This window comes from Odocoileus virginianus, unplaced genomic scaffold, assembly GCF_023699985.2.
Source record: "Odocoileus virginianus isolate 20LAN1187 ecotype Illinois unplaced genomic scaffold, Ovbor_1.2 Unplaced_Contig_6, whole genome shotgun sequence".
NCBI classification, from domain to species: Eukaryota; Metazoa; Chordata; class Mammalia; order Artiodactyla; family Cervidae; genus Odocoileus; species Odocoileus virginianus.
In genome coordinates this window covers 952,523-975,075 of record NW_027224323.1, presented here as the reverse complement: position 1 = coordinate 975,075, position 22,553 = coordinate 952,523, and the positions used below count along the sequence as shown (strand labels likewise).

Genomic DNA, 22,553 nt, shown 5'->3' with positions numbered 1-22,553 from the left:
GTTTTTTTTTTTTCCTCTGAAAGTTCAGATCAGTTCAGTTGCGCAGTCCTGTCCAACTCTTTGTGACCACAAGGACTGCAGCACGCCAGGCCTCCCTGTCCATCACCAACTCCCGGAGTTTGCCCAAACTCATGTCCATCGAGTCGGTGATGCCATCCAGCCGTCTCATCCTCTGTCGTCCCCTTCTCCTCCTGCCTTCAATCTTTCCCAGCATCAGGGTCTTTTCCAATGAGTCAGGTCTTCCCATCTGGGGGCCAAAGTACTGGAATTTCAGCTTCAGCATCAGTCCTTCCAGCGTCAATCCTTTAGGACTGATTTCCTTTAGGATGGACTGGTTGGATCTCCTTGCAGTCCATGGGACTCTCAAGAGTGTTCTCCAACACCACAGTTCAAAAGCATCAATTCTTCAGCGCTCAGCTTTCTTTATAGTCCAACTCTCACATCCACACATGACCACTGGAAAAACTGTAGCCTTGACTAGATGGACCTTTGTTGGCAAAGTAATGTCTCTGCTTTTTAATGTGCTGTCTGGGTTGGGCATAACTTTCCTTCCAAGAAGTAACAGAGTGAAAACAGTGAAAACAAAAAGAGGTCCAGCAGTTGAGTGAAAGGGAAGCGCTGATTGACGTGGAGACCCTGGCACTGACCCCTCGGCGGTCAATGTTCCAGGGTGAAGTGTCCTGACAGTGAAGTCCTGACTCTTTGCTGTCGGGACTATTGGTGGTTGGGTTTTCATTTACTTTAATATTATTATTATTTTTCTTTTCTGGCCATGGGGGCATGGGTTGGCCACAGGCTGAGCTAGTAAGAGGTATATGCAAGCCAGTTAGTGCCCAGACATAGGTGTCCATCATTTATGTAATGGAAGTTGGAGTCAGGCACCCCACCTCCTTGCTCCGGGGCTGGGGTCACTCTGAGCCACAACCTGCAGTAGAAACCAGTGTTCCTCAGAGAAAGGAGGTCTCCCTTGACTCCAGCTGGTGAAGGATGGGAAAAACTACCCGTTACTGGCATCACTGGTCCCTATCCCTCAAAGTACTTGCAATATCGATGCCTTGATTGGGTACAGGTGTCTGGGACAGCCAGGCTAAGACCTTTTCCAAAGATGATTGCTTGTTTGTCTCTCCATTGGCCAAAACCAACATCTCACTTTCATTTAAACGTGCATTGTACGAATAATACACCCCAGAACATAGAGAATTTTATTTTATGGAATATGTAAAACTATATCTAGGGCTTCCCTTGTAGCTCAGTTGGTAAAGAATCTGCCTGCAATGCAGGAGACCCGGGTTTGACCCCTGGGTTGGGAAGATCCCCTGGAGAAGGAAATGGCAACCCACTCCAGTATCCTTGCCTGGAAAATCCCATGGACAGAGGAGCCTGGTGGGCTGCAGTCCATGGGATTGCAAAGAGTCGGGCATGACTGAGCGACTAACACTTAACCATATATATATATGTATGTATGTGACTGTATGAATAATAATAGACTGCAGAATATATAGAATTTTGTCTTATGGAATACATAAAACTATATATATATATATATATATATATATGACTTTTCAAAAGATGGTTGATTGTTTATAACTCCACTGGCAAAAACAAGCATCTTGCTTTCATTTAAGCATACTTTGAAAGAATAATAATATACCCCAGAATATATAGCAGTGTATTTTAGAAATATATAAAACTCTCTCTATATATACACACACACACATATATATATATGACTCTGTAAGAATAATAATACACCCCAGAATATATAAAATTTCATTTTATGGAATATATAAAACCATACATATATATGACTGCAGAATATATAGAATTTTATGGAATATATAAAACTATATATACATGTAGATATACAACTCATTCATATAAGCAGCAAAAATATTGTTCCACATTCTTTACGATTCATCAACATTTTAGCTAGCAATATGGGAAATACTGGTTTTTGTGTTTGGGAAGACACATTCAATAAAATAGTCGTACTTTTAAAACAGAAATACATCAACAAGTACGTACTTGCAATGTCAGCACATAGATAGTAATGAGGAAATAAGTTACCCAATCATGGGAGGATGGCAGTGTTTTCCCAGGGCTGCAAACAACTTCTTACAGAATTTTATTTAAAATATTTTTAGCTTCTTATTGAGAGAACAGAGTGCTAGAGGAAAAAAAAAAAACAAAACAAACACCTGTGGTCTGGTTGTCTGTATTTGTTAAGTGCTGGTATATGTATATTTTTCCCATTAATAACGCATGCATACATATGATATTGTTATTAAATAACCAGAATAGTAGCAACTTTTTTGAAACTGTTATTTACGGATGACAGGTAAGCCCCTTCACAATGACCCAAGATTCCCCAGAATACAGACCAGAAGTACAGGAAGCTGGTTTAAAAGAGAAGGACCCAAACCACAGACCAGCTGTTGACATATAGCAAAACTTTAATAGGAGATTAAACAGAAGAAGATATTTTTGAATGGGGACGGTCAATTGTGCACATATCTGCATTTCAGAGCACTAATTTATCTGCATTTAAAGAAAAGCACGATGCAAAGATTAGATAAATTTTAAAGTCAGATGTGACTGTTGTTTAGTTATGCAGTCGTGTCTGACTCTTTGTGACCCCATGGACTACAGCACGCCAGGCCTCCCTGTCCATCACCATCTCCCAGAGCTTGCTCAAACTCATGTCCATTGAGTCAGTGATGCCATCCAACCATCTCCTCCTCTGTCATCCCCTTCTCCTCCTGCCTTCAATCTTTCCCAGCATCAGGGTCTTTTCCAGTGAGTCAGCTCTTTGCATCAGGTGGCCAAAGTGCTGGAGTTTCAGCTTCAGCATCAGTCCTTCCAATCAACCCCCAGGACTGATTTCCTTTAGGATGGACTGGTTGGATCTCCTGGCAGTCCAAGGGACTCTCAAGAGTCTTCTCCTGCATCACAGTTCAAAAGCATCAATTCTTCAGTGCTCAGCTTTCTTTATGGTCCAACACTCACATCCATACATGACTACTGGAAAAACCATAGCTTTGACTATACAGAACTTTGTCAGCAAAGTGATGTGTCTCTGCTTTTTAATATGCTGTCTAGGTTTGTCATAGCTTTTCTTCCAAGGAGCAAGCTTTTTTTTTTTTTTTTATAATTTCAAGGCTGCAGATGTGATAGAGGGATTAATTATGTCATGAAATCATCTTCGGGGAATGTATTTAGGAAAGTAAGCTTCCCCAGGACATTCAGCATAAGATGAAAATGTTCAGAAATGCATCTTGGAGTTTGCCTGGTAGTCCAGTAGCTAAGACCTGGTGCAGCCAAATAAATAAATATTTTAAAAAACAGAGAGAGATGGAAAGGGAGAAATAAATCGTATGTGATCATCCTTGCACTCATGTACAAGTTCTGTGTCACTAGTGCCAGTTTTGCTACTGGTCCAGTTAAAGTACTTAAAAAAAAAATTAAGCCTGAAGTAATTTCTTTCAAGTTTAACTATAGTTGCACAATGACTTTTTCCCAGCCCAGGGATGGAACCCAGATCTCCTGCATTGCAGGGGGATTTTTCACCTTCTGAGCCGCCAGGAAAGCCCAAGAATACTGGAGTGGGTTCCCCTACCCTCCTCCAGGGGATTTTCCCAACACGCGGACTGAACCCAGGTGTCCTGCATTGCAGGCGGACCCTTTACCATCTGAGACACCAGGGAAGCATTATATAAGTTACTAGTGTGCAATATAGAAACACAACTTGTAAAGGGTATATTCCGTTTATAGGCATTGTACAATATTGGCTATATTTCCTGTGTTGTTCAATACGTCCTTGTAGCTTCTCTTATCCATAATGGTTGGTAACTCTCAATCCTGTCCCCCTGTATCTGCCCTCCCTGCTTCCCTCTCCCGACTGATCACTACTAGCTTGTTCTGTGCATCTCTGAGTCTGCTTATTTTTCCTACATTCACTCGCCTATTGTATCTTTTAGTATTAGATTTCACGTCTAAGTGAGATCATAAAGTATGTGTCTTTGTCTGACTTATTTCACTTAGCCCAATGCCCCCCAAGTCTATCTGTGTGGCTGAAAAATGGCAAAAATGTCGTTCTTTTATTTTTTTTTTAATGGCTGAGTAATGTTCCTTTGTGTATGTGTCACGTACCCTTGAAGCAACCGCCTGCTGATGGGCGCTCAGGCTCCTTCCATGTCTTGGCTATCGTAAATAGGCCCTACTATGAATGTATGAATCTTTCTTAATTAGAGGTAAAAACCAGTTTAATTGTTCTATCAACAGATACAGGGCCATTTGTTTACTTAGCTAAGATGCTTTGATTTGTTTGAGTTCCAAAACCTTCCCTTTCTAATGATGATGAATATGCTTTTGTCAGAATTTGTATAGCTCTAGAAATTTACTGCTTCTTGACACTGCAAGAAAAGACACAGCGATGGAGTGTGGTTCTCAGCAGTTTCCTTTAAGTAAGGCATAATGCACATTAATATATCAGCTTAAGATTTGTTAGTACTCCACTGATACTATCTAGCATGTTAATGTGTTTAGGAACTCTGTTTCCTGAGGCAAAACAATTTCAAAGTGAGGATGATGTTTTCATTTCGTAGTCGTTAAGAAGCTACTTGGCTTAAAAAAATAAATAAGCAAAATAAAATGAATAGAAAAAGAAATTAACCAGCTGAGGCAGCAAGTTATTATCTAATAATTGTTGGGATAAATGAACACATTCACTGGAGCCAAGGCCATTCTTTTTAATGTGAAAAATTATTTGACATGTAGATTTTCCCATTTATTCAACCAGGGGTTCTCAGAATACGGTCTCTGGGTCAACAGTATCAACATCACCAGGATGCATGTTCAAAATGCAAATTCTTGGACATGGTGCTAGATCTGCTGGCATAGTTAACCTAATCATGTAGATGAGCCGTCCCTAAACTCTGGGATCTAAGATGCCTGATGATCTGCAGTGGAACTGGTGTAGTAATAATAGAAATAAAGTGTACAGTAAATGCAACGTGCTTGGATCACCCTGAAACCACCCCCCATCTCATTCTGCGGAAAAAGACGATCTTCCAGGTAACTGGTAACCGGTGCCAAAGAGACTGGGGAATTCTGGTGTCGACCATGCAACAGGTCCAGCGACTTGAAATTCAGAAACGACTTCAGGAATTCAGGAGTTCAGAAATCCGAAAGTGAGTCCAGAAATTTGCAAGGGAGTTCAGAAAGGAGTTCAGCCATCGAGAGGGGCCAGGAAGGTTTCTGACCACACATTGCACGTCTGATGTTATCTGACAAGTGTGTTGCAAGCAGTAACATACACTGGCTTGAAGTCTGCCTTTCTCTATGAGATGTCTGCATGCAGGTGCGCTCATTCACCTGTCATGTTTGATGCTTTGGGACCCCATGGACTGTAGCCCACCAGGCCCCTCCATCCATGGGGTTCTCCAGGCAAGAATACTGGAGTGGGCTGCCATGTCCTCCTCCAGGGGATCCTCCTGATCCAGGGATCGAACCCACGTCTCTTCCATCTCCTACACTGGCAGGCCGACTCTTTACCACTAACACCACCTGTTAGAGAGTGCTCTGATTCCAGTCTTTTACACATAGCTGTCCAGTTTTCCCAGCACCGCTTTAAGTGGCAAGGAAATCCAAAAAAGACCAGATATGTGTATATGTATGGCTGATTCACTTTGCTGTACAGTAGAACCTGACAGAACACAATTTAAAAAAGCAATTTAAAAAAGAAAGAAACCCGACCCCAAGGTGATGATTCTTGTTCAGTCGCTCAGTTGTGTCTGACTCTTTGTGACCCCATGGACTGCAGCACGCCAGGCCTCCCTGTCCATCATCAACTCCCAGAGTTTACTCAAACTCATGTCCATTGAGTCGGTGATGCCATCCAACCATCTCATCCTCTGTCGTCCCCTTCTCCTCCCGCCTTCAATCTTTCCCAGCATCGGGGTCTTTTCAAATGAGTCAGCTCTTCGAATCAGGTGGCCAAAGTATTGGAGTTTCAGCTTCAGCATCAGTCCCTCCAATGAATATTCAGGACTGATTTCCTTTAGGATGGACTGGTTGGATCTCCTTGTAGTCCTAAGGGACTCTCAAGTCTTCTCCAACATCAGAGTTGGAAAGCATCAGTTCTTCGGTGCTCAGCCTTATTTATGGTCCAACTCTCACATCCATACATGACTCCTGGAAAAACTGTACCTTTGACTATGATGGTAGCAGGAAGTGAGAGCTCCCTTGCCCCTTCCACCACATGAGGACACAGGGAAGTCAGCCCTCAGCAGTCACCACATCTGATGGGGCCCCTTTCCCCTGGTTTCTTTATGGAAATAATTCCCAAAGAAGGTGGAGTTCAGACATATATTGCAGACCATCCTGCATTCACCCTGATTTCCAAGCATCATTCTATACATGGTTCCATCCATGATGTTATGATTTTAAGCATGTTCTCCATTCTCGCTGCATCTGAGTTTGAGTCCCAGAAAATTGCATGCATTATGTGTCTATTTCTATGCTATGCTAAGTCATTTCAGTCCTGTCCGACTCTCTGTGACCCCATGGACTGTAGCCCCACCAGGCTCCTCTGGTCCATGGGGATTCTCCAGGCAAGAACACTGGAGTGGGTAGCCATGCCTTCCTCCAGGGGATCTTCCCCACCCAGGGATAGAACCCAAGTCTCCCCCACTGCAGGCAGATTCTTTACTGACTGGGGATTTGGAGAGTTGAAAATGTTTACATCAGATCCAGGAGTACACAGAGGGAAAATTCCCTAAATCACTACCCATCAAAACACAAGAATTGAGACAAGACATCTGTGGGCTAGGGCTGTTTCCATTCCTTTAGAATTGTTAACACGTACGGCTGTTTGGATGTGCTTAGAATTGGGGACACCCTTTTCTTCAAGTGCGACTCCAGGTGAAATGAAAACCTTTTAAACAGTTTATACCCTCATGTTACCTTGATATTCGTCTCACACCGTTAATCTTGTCCCATACACTAGGCTACTCCTATTCCTTACCTGGGCTTCCCAGGTGGCGTTAGTGGTAAAGACCCCACCTGCCAATTTAGGAGACACAAGAGACAGGGGTTCGATCCCTGGGAGGGGGGGGGAACATCCCCTGGAGGAGGAAATGGCAAGCCACTCCAGTATTCTTGCCTAGAAAATCCCATGGAGTTTCCCTCTACATGCTCTTGGTTCTGATGCAAACATGTTCAAATCTCCAAATCCCCAGTCGGTAAAGAATGTGCCTGCAATGAGGGAGACTTGGGCTCTATGCCTGGGTCAGGAAGGTCCCCTGGAGGAAGGCATGGTGGGCTACAGTACATGGGGTCTTACCTACCATGGGATAAACTTTTTTTTTTTTAGAGCTATTTCTTTTTGAAGAAAGTCTTTACTGAATCTGTTACAATGTTGCTCCCATTTTATATATTGTTTTTTTTCTCTGCATCACAGAGGCATGTGGAATCTTTGCTTCTTGACCAGGGATCCAACCCGTACCGGTGCATAGGAAGGCGAAGTCTTAACCTTTGGACAACCAGGGAGGTCCCTGGGAGAAACTTCTTGATGAGCAGCCTCCAAATGATGCTGCCTCTGCCAGCCATTGCTTTCTGTTTCTCGTCAGAGCTGGCAGTTTCTCCTCCAGCTGTAAATATCCTCCTCACGCACGGAGACCTGAGTTTTCTCAATTCTCATATAATAGCAGCATCACCTACACGATAGTATGATCTCCTTTTGGTTAGGGAAGCACACTCCGTCCTACTGCTGGAGTGAGGTCTTAGATCCCCTGGAGGAGGGCAGGGCAACCCACCCCAGTGTTCCTGCCTGGACAATCGCGTGGACTAGAGGAGCCTGGTGGGGCTCCAGTTCATGGGGTGGCAAGGAGTTGGACATGACAGAGCGATCACTTTGTTTCTAGGGACTGAGTCCACGCTGATGGCAAATGTTACTGACAAGTGGACGCACATGGTGTGGCTGTTCCCTGCGGAATGGTCCCCGTCCTGCTCATCCTTTTAAGACCTAACTGGGGCTTCCTCGGTGATACAGTGGTTAAGCACGCCCCTGCCGCTGCAGGGGACACGGGTTTGACCACTGATCGGGGATTCCACACGCCATGGGGCGACCAAGCCCGCCCATAGACGGCAACTCCGGGGCTTTAGCTCCACAGCCAGAGAAGCTACGGCAACAAGCCCGAGAACTGAAGCTAGAGAGTAAACCCCCACTCGCCAGGGCTTGACAATGCCCATGTGCAGCAGCGAAGACCCAGTGCACCCAGACATTAACAAATACGTCGATAAACAAAATGTTAGCATCGACCTTGTTCACGTGGCTCCCATACAGCTGTGGAATAGTCCGTGGAATGTGTTAAACAGGATTAGCTATAAATCACTTACTCTGCTCCAATTTTGGAACATCGGATATATGCATATGGTACTCTGCTCCTAAAAGCAGTATATTAAGTCCTTTTCTCTGACTGCCAGCTTATATTAAACGGGATATTGCATGTAACCATTATTGGATTAGGTGTGCTATGTTGAAATCAATCCTGTTATTGTGGTAGATTTCTGTTACTTCTAACTGATACTGAGTGGTTCAAAATTTCATACTGATGAAACACTTTAAAATAATTAACAATGGATGTTCAGAGCATTATAGAGCTTATCAGCATTATGGAAAGCAAATGCATCATCTGTGCTGACGTATTTTACTGGCTTCCCTGATAGCTCAGTTGGTAAAAAATCTGCCTGCAATGCAGGAGATGCTGCTTCATTCCTGGGTCGGGAAGATCCGCTGGAGAAGGGATAGGCTAACTCACTCCAGTATTCTCGGGTTTCTTTGGTGGCTCAGCTGGTGAAGAATCCGCTTGCAATGCAGAAGACCTGGGTTTGATCCCTGGGTTGGGAAGATCCCCTGGAGAAGGCAAAGGCTACCCACTCCAGTATTCTCCATTTCAGAAGAATTTAAATGCATCTCTTGTGGCTCAAATACATTCCCTTGTGGCTCAGCTGGTAAAGAATCTACCTGCAATGCGGGAGATCTGGGTTCGATCCCTGGGTTGGAAAGATCCCCTGGAGAAGGGAAAGGCTACCCACTCCAGTATCCTGGCCTGGAGAACTCCATGAACTGTACAGTCCACTGGGTCACAAAGAGTCAGATGCAACTTTCACTTCACTTCACTTCACTTCATGCAGATATTGTACTTTATCAAACGGTTCCTAAGCGGTGGTAAGAATATATGAAGGTCTTTAAAATGCGGGGTTTTGGGGGCTTCCCTGGTGCCTCAGTGGTAAAGTGCCCACCTGGGAAAGCAAGAGAATATGGGTTTGATTCCTGGTCTAGGAAGACCCAGCAGGCCATGGGGCAAGTGAGCGCTGGGCACCACGACTATGAACCTGTGTTCTGGGGCCCGGGAGCCACTACTCCTGAAGATTGCATGCTCTGCCACAAGAGAGGCCACTGCGTGAGAAGCCCAAGAACCACAGGCAGAGAGGAGCCCCCATCCCGCAACTAGAGATAAGCCCCCAGCGCAGCAATGAAGGCCAGCCCAGCTGAAGAAGACCAGCATCCTTTAAAACGTGGGCTGTTTTACATCTGCAAGAGGAATACAAGTACTTGAGCCTCTGCTGGGCTGTTTCACTTCATACCTCCAAACGCAGTTTATTATCCATGTGTGGATATCCATGTGATCCATACCTGAACGTGTTTATTATCCGTAGCCTGGACCCCGTGACTACCACCATAATTAAACATTGCAGTGAGATGACGTCTGTGGTCCCCGCCAGGCGTGCTAGCAGGGGGCAAATACAACACCAGGAGGGTGTGCTGAGAAGGGCTTTTCACTGACTGCTGAGGAACAGCCTGATACACTAAAAAAATATATATTTAGTTGATAATTATTTATCAATTATTAATATCAATGATAAACAAATATTTTGTTTTGTTTTAAAAAAGGAAGGAAACCAGGTCACCTGCTAGAAACATGAATGAACGCCCAGGACATGATGCTAAGCAAAGTAAGCCAGGCACAAAGAGATACATAGTGGACTGCACTCCTATGAAGTATCTAAGTGGGTAAAGTCAGAGACACAGAAAGTAGCAAAGTGTATACCAAGGATGGGAAGCCGGTATTTCACAGCTACAGAGGTTCTGCGCTGCAGGATGAGAAAGTCCCAGAGAGCTGCAAAGCAATATGAACATACCGAACACAATGAACTGCACAATTAACTATGGCCTCCTCCGGGGGATCTTCCTGACTCAGGGATCGAGTCCAGGTTTCCTGCACACCAGATGGAATCTTTTTTTTTTTTTAGTTTTTAAAATTTTATTTATTTTTTCATTTATTTTTATTAGTTGGAGGCTAATTACTTTACAATATTGTACCACTGAACCGCAGGGTGTCAAATTTCTTTCTTCTTCATTCTTTTTTCCTTCCATCCCTCTTTCCTTCCTTCCTTCCTTCCTTCTTTTTCTTTCTTTCCTTCCATCCTTCCTCCATATTTTCCTTCCTTCTTTCCCTTTATGCATCATGGGGGGGATCTTATTTTTCCAACAGGGATGGAACCCATGTCCCCCGCATTGTTAGGCCAAGTCCCAACCACTCGGCCACCAGGGAGTTCTTAAACACTTAATTTCTGCTGAATTCTGTTGACAAATCTGGTTGACATTTAACCATCCCTGCTAAGAGGCCGTGACAGTGCCTGACTATGTTTACACAGTTTTTTTTTTTTAATCCACTTAAACTCCTTTCTGCTTGTGAAGCTCTATTTAGAAAGCTAGTGTATTTTATCTCCTTGTTCAGGACTTTCTTTATCTGAAGTAACACAGGAAACCTTTCTGAATAGCCAGTGGTACGTGAAGTTTATACAGCTGATGAATGTGACCTTCACTTGACCGTTCCCATAGAGTGCCCGCAAAAGTGTTAGCCACTCAGTCGTACCTGACTCTCTGTGACCCCGTGGACTGTAGCCCGACAGGCTCCTCTGTCCGTGGGATTCTCCAGGCAAGGACACTGGAGTGGGTTGCCATTTTCTACCCCAGGGACCTTCGTCACCCAGGGATCAAACCTGGGTATCCTGCACTGCAAGCAGATTCTGTACCTCTGAGCCGCCAGGGAAGCCCAGAGTTCCAGTAGTGTTGTCTTTTCAAAATGTTTAATTTATTCATCAATTTAGATGCACTGGATCTTTAGTTGTGACATGTGGGAGCTAGTTCCATGACCAGCAATCGAGCCTGGGGCCCCCTGCATTGGGAGTACAGAGTCTCAACCAGTGGACCTCCAGGGAAGGCCCGTATTGTTTTTAATTTTTAACTGTATTTAAAAAAGAAAGAAAGAAAGAAGCTTTAGAACAAAATTATAAAGAAATCTTATTCTTGGCTATTCAGAAGTTTTCGTGTCTTACTTCAGATAAAGGAAGTACTTGAACAAGGATATAAAGCAGACTAGCATTCTAAATGGAGCTTCACAAGCAGAAAGGAGTTTAAGAGGATGTAAAACATGTGTCAACACAGACACTGTTAGGGCCTCTTAACAGTGATGGTTAACTTTGTTACATAAAGCAAACTTTGGAAACAGTCAGCTTCTTCCCTTTCTGTTTTCCTGCTGGCTGCAAGTGATCTTAAAATCACAGGAGCTCAATCACGCACACAAAACACAAAGGATTCATAGATGATCGTAACGCAGGGTATTCTGAAGGGCGGTCCCATGAGACATAATATCCAGTCATTTCTAAGGCAGTGACACAACCCTGTTATGGCTTATGAAGTTTGCCAAAGCAATAGTCAGAGCATCAGAGAAGCGTTTGGTGAAATTGCTTTCTTTATGAACAGACCATGCTGTGTTTAAGTCGGTCAGTCGTGTCCGACTCTTTGCAACCTCAGAGACTGTAGCCTGCCAGGCTCCTCTGTCCTTGAGGTTCTCCAGGCAAGAGCACTGGAGCGGGTTGCCTTGCCCTCCTCTAGGGAATCTTCCCGACCCAGGGATTGGAATCTTCCTGACCCAGGGATTGAACCCAGGTCTTCCCGTGTTGCAGCAGATTCTTTACCCTCTGACCCAACAGGGAAGCCTATGAATAGACTAGCCCAGCCTGTGAGAGAAAGACATGAAGAGAAGCCTGGCTTATGTGCTGGTAAAAACAGGTGCATTGTTCTAGTCAAGAGCGATGGTTCGATGTTAAATTGCCTATTAATGGATGTTAGTTTGTGCTTTTAGGTTACTAGTGGAGCAGACAATTTCCTCATCGAGAGGATTCAGTCTCATAGAGGAGATAAGTTTACATACAGATTTCATTGCCCCGATGTATCAAAAGCTGAAACGGAGGTGATTTACAGTGTGGTGGTTTCAGCTCCGCAGCAAGGCAATTCAGCTGTATATATATATATGATTCAGCTATATATACATATATATATGTATATATATATATATATGATTCAGCTATACATATATTATCTTTTTAAAGATTTTTTTCCGTGGCAAGTTACTGTAAGATACTGGATATAGCAACCCTTTGCTATGCAATAGGTCCTTGGCAGTTATCGCTTTTATATACAGTAATGGGTACATGTCACTCCTAATCTCTGAATTTATCCCACCCATCAAACACACACACACATATGTATGTAAATATATATGTGTATTAAGAACTTTCTAAACATATATAATTTTTCTAAATATATATAATATAATCTTATTAGATTATATATTATTATATATTAGCTATATATTAGATATGTATCTAATATATATTCTATATATTATAGATATATTATAAGTATATATAAAATATATATGATATATTAAATATTTTATTTATAATATATTTAATTTATAATAATTTATAACTATTATAATTAATATAATATAAATACAAACTTATATTTATATATAAATATATTTTATTTTTATTTAAATATATATATTTTATTTTATATAAATATATATATTTTATTTTATATAAATATATATTTATATATATTAATATAATAGATATTTATATATATTTATATATTATATTATATTATATATAGATATTTTATTAATATATATTATATTTTATATATAGATTTATATATTATATATAATATATTTTATTTATATATAATATATATAATATAATATAATTAATAATTTATATAACTTAATTTATAACATATAAATAATATAATATAATATTATATATTATATAATTAGATATATATTATATATTAGATATATAATATAATTAGATTATTTTATATATGTATTATATATATAATATATAATAATAATAATGATATATATATATAAAAACAAGTTGAGGGACTTTGCTGGTGGCCCAGGGCTAAGACTCTGTGCTCCCAATGCAGGGGACCCGGGTTTGATCCCTGGTCAGGGAACTAGATCCTACATACCACATCTAAGACCTGTGTAGCCAAATAAATAAATGAATAAATAAATATTTTAAAAAATAATCTCCCACATTGCAGGCAGATTCTTTACCCATCTGAGCCACCAGGGAAACCCAAGAATACTGGAGTGGGTAGCCTATCCCTTCTCCAGGGGATCTTCCCGACCCAGGAATTGAACCAGGGTCTCCTGCATTGCAGGCAGATTCTTTACCAGCTGAGCTACCAGGGAAGCCCCCAAAATAGAATGGAGTACCAAGAAGCGTAATGAACCGTGAAAGGGATCCACCTACAGACCTTGAAATGTCAATATAAAGATCATAGGTGAAAGATAAGTTGTCACAGTTTTCCTTAACACCTTCCAATTTTGAATGAATGATGAGTTCTGAGGCCACCTGATCACACCTTTAAATTCACGTTTGTCATACCTGTAAGAAGACACAGCTAAATAGGGTTTCAGAAGCTAATTGCTAAATGGGCATCCTCAGAAAATATGTGACGTTCCAGCCAGGAGATGGGCTTCAGTCAAGGATGAAGGCTGTGGGTCAGCAAAAGCATCAATTTTGCATATTAATATTTTCCCTTTTTCAGGACACACAGGCTCATCCTATCATTACTTCCTACAGAATGCAATGGAATGCTAGTCGCCAAGTCATGTCCGACTCTTTCCAACCCCATGGACTGTGTAGCCTGCCATGCTTCTCTGTCCATGGGATTCTCCAGGCAAGAATACTGGAGTGGGTTGCCATGCCCTTCTCCAGGGAATCTTCCCGGCCCAGGGACCGAACCCTGGTCCCCTACGTTGCAGTCAGATTTTTTACCATCTGAGCCACGTGGGAAGCACTTAATTTCTATAGAAACTTGCACTAAAATGAGAGCCATATGAAGGATTAAGGACATACACCTTTACCACTCAAATTCTCTTCTGTTTTCCTCCTGGAATAGAAAGTAATTTTGATATTCAAGTTAATTCAGATCTTGGCTGAATATGAAAACTGACTGTCGACATTCGTTTGGAATCTCCCTTGACTTCAAGACTGCATATGCTATGGCAGATTCTTGACTGGAATATTCTACACAATTGACCTAAATTGATTTCCACAGCCGGTGTTGGAGCAAGAACTAATAAACTCTGGACTTTCCCGGGGGCCCAACAGTAAAGAATCTGCCTGCAATGCAGGAGCCGCAGAAGCCTTAATAATCTCTAAAATGTTGATTGGAAGACTGAAAGACCCCGGAACGCATCCCACCCCATTTGTCTAGAAAGCGTTAAGGCTGGTTTTGAACACAAGTTTAAACAATTTCGTGGTAGAGTGTTCTGTTTCGACCACGGTGTTTTCAAGCCAACTTTTAGCACTTAAAAGTGTGAACAGGGTAAGTCCCTTAATCATTTCCAAATTCCCACCTACTCTTCTCATGATTGTTGTTGTTTCTGCTATTGTTGTTTTGCTGCATTTGGTTTCTCTCTTCAGATAAAAAGCCTGTCAGAAGCCACGATGCCCTGATGTTCAGACCTTGTCGACATTAACTGTTACTTTTGTGATCACACGGAAAACTGCATGGCGTTCTTACCAGCACTCGACAAAGAATGCATCCTTTTGTATTTTGCAAATGGTCTTCGTGGTGGTTTCTTTGAGAGAAAGAGAATTTTATCTTTCCCCGTCAAAGACACCAAAGAGTGTGTTAAACATCTTCACCTATTTTGTAGAAACAGGCTGGAAGAGCTAAATGATAGCCTTGGAAATAATCTAATTGCTGAAGCCTTCCCCGGTAAAGGCTCAGATGGTAAAGAATCTGCCTGCAATGCAGGAGATTTGGGTTTGATCCCTGGGTCAGGAAGATCCCCTGGAGGAGGGCATGGCAACCCAGTCCAGTGTTCCTGCCCGGAGAATCCCACGGACAGAGGGCCTGGCCGGCTGCAGTCTATGGGGTTGCGAAGAGTCGGACACGACTGAGTGACTAATGCTTCACTTCACTTTGGCAGGTTAAGTATTGCAAGGTTATTTGGTCCTCTTTCAAAAGAAGCAACACAGCAAAACCACACACAAAAAAAGCTTGTTATCAGTCAGCTCTCTCAGAGGAAGATGTCTCTAGGTAGACTCTGAATTTCCGGAATGAGCAAAGCAAAGCCTTTCGGAGTGTTTGTGTCCACTGTCTGGCCTGAGGCCTTATTGTGGAACTATGCAGTGCTTCTTGGATCTGTAGATAAACACCTTCTGCCTCTACACTGCTGAAAGTAACTGTTTTTATCTTGACTCATTTATTTCTCAGGCGGTGATTCTGTAGAACCTCTGGCATGTTCTTCGTCAGCAGTAAATCTGGTATTCTGAGTTTGGTGGATTCGACTCGTTCATTTGTATTTCACGCACACTGGGAACAGGTCTTAAGTGAAAGTGAAGTTGCTCAGTCGTGTCCGACTGTTTGCGACCCCGTGGACTGTAGCCTACCAGGCTCCTCTGTCCATGGGATTTTCCAGGCAGGAGTACTGGAGTGGGTTGCCATTTCCTTCTCCAGAGCATCTTCCCGACCCAGGGATTGAACCCAGGTTTCCCGCATTGTAGGCAGACGCTTCACCGTCTGAGCACCAGTGAACACTTCTTAGTACATATTGAAAAATGCCCAAAGGTGAGGTTTTCGGTCAGGAATGGCAGTTCTCCAAGATAAAAGACAATCACTTAATAAAAGAGCTGTGGATCGCACGTATTAAAAAAGGGAGTCTGGGAACTGACCTGGGGGTCCAGTGGTTAAGACTTCACCTTCCAGTGCAGGAGACTCAGTTTCCATCCCTGGCCAGGGAGCCGAGATCCTACTTGCAGTGGGGCAACCAAGTCCATGCCCCATAACTAGGGAATCCATGTGCTACCGGGTAAGAGCTGGCATGCTTCAAGGAAGATTCCACATCCCACCAGCAACGTCTGACTCTGCCAAACTGATACAGACATATAAAAGAACCGTGGAGTCTGAATGGGAGTTCAGGTCTCTGGTGAGGAGAGCTGACTTTCCTGCTGACTGTAAACACCAGTGTCAAAGCATGCTCAGTCGCTTCTGACTCTCTGCGACCCTATAGACTGACTGCAGCCTGCCAGGCTCCTCCGTCCATGGGATTCTCCAGAACGGAAAGGCTACCCACTCCAGTTTTCTTGGGCTTCCCTTGTAGCTCAGCTGGTTAAGAATCCAAAGCTGGTAAAGATTTAGGAGAAGAATCTGTTCCTTTTCTCTTTTTCACGCTTCGAGATATAAACTCCTCAGTATGGATTTAGGTTGGAAAGTTGCAACTCTCAGATATCTCCATCTACCTCTACAAACAGGAATCTGTGTCTCTAAATTTATATTCAGCCGCTTCCTCTAAGGATATGTGAGTTGCCGTGAGACAGCATTCAGCATGGTTTATACACATTATACACATTGCAATCACAGCCTAACCAGCGATGGATCAATGTGAAATGGATTTTACATATAAAAATATTCATTTGTAGAAAATGAAGATATAACCACAACCCCTATCTTTCTCCTCATTCACTCCCAAGACAGCAGGCAGCTCCTGAGAGAACAGCACAAAGAGGCAAAGAATTTACACAGACAGTGTGCTGAATCCAGTCTGTGCCCTCTGGCTTAATGATGCAAGTGAGTGAAAGTCATTCAATCATGTCTTTGCGACACCATGGACTGCAGCTCACCTGACTCCTCTGTCCATGGGATTCTCCAGGCAACGACACTGGCAACATCCAGGGGATGATTCCCACCCAGGGATCAAACCCAGGTCTCTTACGTCTCCTGCATTGGCAGGCGGGTTCTTTACCACTAGCACCACCTGGGAAACGTAAAAATGAACATATCTCAATGGAGAGACAATGAAGAAGTGAACAGTGATAATGTGTCAATAGATATGGTTACAATCCTTGAATGACTTTTGCAACTACTGAGAAAATTCTTTTTTTTTTTTAATTGTTGAAATTAAATTTTTTGTTGTTGTTGAAGAATAGCTGATTTACAGTGTTGTGACAATTTTTGCTGTATAGTAAAATGACTCACTTACACACATACAGACTTTCTTTTTAATATATTCTTTTCCATTATAGTTTATCACAAGATACTGAATACAGTTCCCTCTACTGAACGGTGCATGCATGTAAAGTTGCTTCAGTCTGACTCTGTGACCCCATGGACTGTAGCCCACCAGGCTCCTCTGTCCATGGGACTCTCCAGGCAAGAGAATACTGGAGTGGGTTGTCATTTCCTCCTCCAGTAGGATCTTCCCAACCCAGGGATCGAACCTGCATATCCCACATTGGCAGGCAGATTCTTTACCACCTGATCCATAACTGAAACGCCCAATGAAATAAAACTTCTCCAGTGACTGGCTTTTTTTCTGTGGTCATTTCTTGCACAAAGATTAACTAAACTACTAATTATAGTATTAATATATTACAAAGACATGATTCAAGTGTCTTTTTTAGATTTTTTTTTTTTTGAGGTGGACCATTTTTAAAGTCTTTATTGAATTTGTTGCAACATTGCTTCTGGTTTATATTTTGGTTTTTTGGCCACATCATGTGGCATGTGGAATCTTAGTTCCCTGACCAGGTATCAGACATAAACCTGAAACCTTGGAAGTGCAGAGTCTTAACTACTGGACCACCATGGAGGTCCCCTCAGTGGCATTTTAGATTTGATGGTGCATCTTTACAACTAGCTTGTCATCCAGAGACTATGGTTCAAATTGACTTATATGTGGAAATTGCTTCCATAATGTATCACTGCCTGCAATGCAGAAGACCCAAGTTTGATCCCTGAGTCAGGAAGATCACTGGAAGAAGAAATGGTGACCCACCCCAGTATTCTTGCCTGGAGAATTCCAAGGACGGGCTACAGGCAACATACAATCCGTGGGGTCACAAAGAGTTGGACATGACTGAACGACAAACATACAAAACCAATACTGCAATCTATAAAGAACATCTGACAGAGAAACAAATGGTCATGGCCACTCCTGGTAATAATATTTTGTATGTGTGCACAAAACAGGTGGAAGAATGTGTTTATGACCCAGTTCATTGTTGAGTTCCAGTTTATAAATTCACATGCTATCTGCATATTTGGGTTGAACAAAGAAGCACAAATCTTCATTGTATCATCATGCTCAATTAAATGCAGGTTACATTTTGCTCAGCATTATGAAGAAGTCAAAAATGCTGCCTCCGATAAAATAAATGTGTTTAAGGCAACATAGAGCAAAGTCATTAACATGCTTTAGCTGGAGGTTTCTTAAAACGAATGATGACCATCTCAAAGTTCACTTAGAACACTGGTCTCTCCGCTTCTAGGTAACTTATGCCAAGTCTTTTCTATTTTCTTGCCTCCATGGAAGCAGCATGTTTTAGCTTTTTCTAAGATGTATTAATAGTTATTGGGCTTCCCAGATGGCGCTAGAGGTAAAGAGTCTGACGGCCAACGCAGGAGACGTTGAGTTCCATCCCTGGGTTGGGAAGATCCCCTGGAGAAGGAAATGGCAACCCACTCCAGTATTCTTGCCTGGAGCATCCCATGGACAGAGGAGCCCGGTGGGCTATGGTCCATGGGGTCACAGAGATTCAGACACAATGGAGCACACACAACATAAAGTTATCACATGATATTTCCAACGTGGAACACTGAAATTCTCAAACACAAGAAAGCTGGAAGTGAACGCACATGTCACACCCACAGAGGTGGACATTTTACTTTAGTAGATTTATGATAGGGCTATTGATCTGTTCATAGTTCTTTCCATTCCTTAAGTCATCATACATGTATATTTATAAATGTTTATATTTAGAAATATATTAAAAATAAATTATTATGTTGCCGATATGTGTTTACAGGTACACAATTATGAGTGTACCTGTCCATGGGTCTTGACCAAGGCGTGCATGCATGCATGCTAAGTCAATTCAGTTGTGTCCGACTCTTTGCGATGCCAAAGAGTTGCTTCGCTATTTGGAGTGACTGTTGCTTCTCTGAGTTTGTTTTATGGTGTCTTGCTTCTTTCCTTGTCTTTTTTTTTTTCTTCTTAAGATTCATCCATGTTATTTTGTATATCAGTAGTCCTCCTTGTCTTTTACTGGGAAATTCATTATGACGGCTTGCTGGTCACTTCACAAACTGGATGTATTTTAATTAACCTTCTGTTTTGTTTACCTGCTTTAATCCAGTGTTTATTTCATGTGACATGATTTTTATAACAAGCCAGTTAACGCTCTATACATCAGGGCACATGTCAGGTTTATTTTGTTACTGAAAAAGGATATTAAGCTTTCTAATTTACTGCAGACAGCCTCACTGAATTCTGTTCTGTGATATACTTTTTGGGGTTATCTAAGTTTCGACAGGGGCTTCCCAGGGGGCACTAGTGGTAAAGAATCTGCTTGCCAAGGCAGGAGATGCAAGAGACCTGGGATCCATCCCTGGGTTGCGAAAATACCCTGGAGGAGGGCATGGCAACTCCCTCCAGTGTTCTTGCCTAGAGAACCCCATGGACAGAGGAGCCTGGTGGGCTACAGTCCACGGGGTCACATGGGGTCGGACACGACAAAAGGGACTTGAAGCACAGCCATGCAGTAGGTTTGTCATCGCTTTCCTTCAAGGAGCAAGCATCTTTTAACTTCACGGCTGCAGTCACTGTCTGCAGTGATTCTGGAGCCCAAGAAATAACATATATGTATGTGAAAATGAAAGTAAAAGTCACTCAATCATGTCTGACTCTGCGACCCCATGGACTATACAGTCCATGGAATTCTCCAGGCCAGAGTACTGGAGTGGGTAGCCTTTCCCTTCTCCAGCAGATCTTCCCGACCCAGGGATCGGGCCCAGGTCTCCCGCATTGCAGGCAGATTCTTTACCAGCTGAGCTACGAGGGAAGCCCAAGAAAACTGAGGTGGGTAGCCTTTCCCTTCTCCAGGGGATTGTCACAACCCACGAATCAAAACCAGGATCTCCTGCATTGCAGGTGTATCCTTTACCAGCTGAGCTATCAGGGAAGCCATATATACATGTATGTATATAATAAATGAATATGTATAATAAAGGAACATTCTCAAGTGAAGAAAAAAAAGTTCTTGGAGCATCGTGATCCCACAACATTACAGCTCAGGATGCTGACTCTCTGGGTGTGATTGCGCCACCTGCACGGAAAGACTAGTTTCCTTAATAAGAGTCCGTACAGTGTGACTTAGAGAAGGTCCACTTTGCTGATGTTCATAGATTCTAACATCAAAAAGCCCCTGGTGCGAAGGTCTGATAAGACGGGAGCCTGCACATGAAACCATGTCTGTGAGTCCCACAAAGTCCCAGCATTTGATCCCTGCCGATGGCACGTTTGGCGTGAGTTCTGAGAGAGAAGCCGGCGACAAAAGGGCTCATTTTTTTTTTTTTTTTAAATCAGTTTGTGCCGCAGAGAGGAGCAATCAGTAACTGGGGACTGGCAACGCAGGGGCAGCTCCATGTGAAGAGAGGCTGGCCAGGGACACTTCCCAACCCCACTGACTCACGTTCGGGAGGCTTCTCTGAGCGGTACGTTGGAAAGCAAGGTTTTTATATAACCTACATTTGTAAATTAGCCTACTGCTGTTGTTTAGTCCCTCAGTCGAATCTGAGTCTCTGGCACTCTATGGGCGGTAGCCTGCCAGGCTCCTCTGTCCGTGGGATCCTCCAGGCAAGAATACTGGAGTGGGTTGCCATTTTCTCCTCCAGGGGAACTTACCAACCCAGGCATTGAACCTATTTCTCTTATAGTACAGTACAGTACAGTTCAGTCGCTCAGTCCTGTCCCACTCTTTGTGACCCCCATGGACTGCAGCACGCCAGGCCTTCCTGTCCATCACCAACTCCCGGAGTTTACTCAAACTCATGTCCATCGTGTCGGTGATGCCATCCAACAATCTCATCCTCTGTCGTCCCCTTCTCCTCCCGCCTTCAGTCTTTCCAGCATCAGGGTCTTTTCCAATGAGTCAGTTCTTTGCATCAGGTGGCCAAATTATTGGCGTTTCAGCTTAAACATCAGTCTTTCCAACGAACATTCAGGACTGATTTCCTTTAGGATGGACTGGTTGGATCTCCTTGCAGTCCCAGGGACTCTCAAGAGTCTTCTCCAATACTGCAATTCAAAAGCATCAATTCTTTGGCGCTTAGCTCTATAGTTCAACTCTCACATCCATACATGACCACGTGTCTTATGTTCCTGCATTTGCAGACAGATTCTTGACCACTAGCACTACTTGAGAAGTCTACTGTAGGTGACTGTCATTTAAATGTAAGTCACAGAATACGGTTTGGTAGACAACGCAATAGAAATACATCCAAAGATACGAGATTAGGCACTACACTTCCCCCTTTCTATCTAGAGGATGTGCACGACTTGTGTAAGTTCTCTACGAATTTAGTTTCCTGTGAGTGTTGAATGGGACAAAACTGGACTAATTTTTAAGGTGGCTTACTGTTCTGCAGTTGTACAAGGTTCCCACTGGCCCATCTCAATGGACAGAGGTCCATGTTTCACAGGTGAAAAGCTAGCATTAAATGGGCATTTCAATATCATGCCAATAAAAGCCATCTAAATGACCACCACCAGAGGAAGGGGTAAAGAAGATGTGGCAATGTAAATATATATACACACAAGGGAATATTACTCAGTCATAAAAAAGAAGGAGGTAATGTCATTTGCATCAACATAGACGACCTAGAGATGATCTTACTATGTGACGAACATCAGAGAGGGAAAGACAGACACCGTATGATATCACGCACATGTGGAATCTTAAAAAAAGGATACACATGAACTTATCTAGAAGACAGACTCACGGACGTAGAGAACAGACTTGTGTTTGACAAGCGGGTGGGGGTCAGGGGAGGGATAGACTGAGAATTTGGGACTAGAATTTGCAAATTAGAATTTGCAAACTATTGTATATAGGATGGATAAGCAACAAGGTCCTATTCTACAGCACAGGGAACTATAGTCAACATCCTGTGATAAACCATAGTGGAAAAGAAAATGAAAAAGAATGTATGTACATGTATAAGTCACTTTGTAAGTAAAGTCACCGAGTCACTTTTCTTTACAGCAGATGTGAACACCGCATTGTAAATCAAGTGTGCTTCTATAAAATTACTTCAGAATATCAAGTTGCATGGC

At 42.7% G+C, this 22,553-nt stretch overlaps 1 long non-coding RNA gene across 3 annotated transcripts in view; it reads right to left on the bottom strand.

Annotated features, from left to right (window-relative positions):
* The window catches only part of LOC110145893 (uncharacterized), a 108,769-nt gene that overhangs the window by 69,850 nt on the left and 16,366 nt on the right, over positions 1-22,553 (bottom strand). For 2 of the 3 annotated variants that reach the window (XR_011486353.1, XR_011486352.1), the window contains exon 2: positions 17,062-17,195. This is a non-coding gene — a long non-coding RNA (uncharacterized lncRNA). Of the gene's footprint in view, positions 1-13,299; positions 16,314-17,061; positions 17,196-22,553 lie in introns of those variants that run through there. The other variant, XR_011486351.1, reaches the window with a different exon arrangement.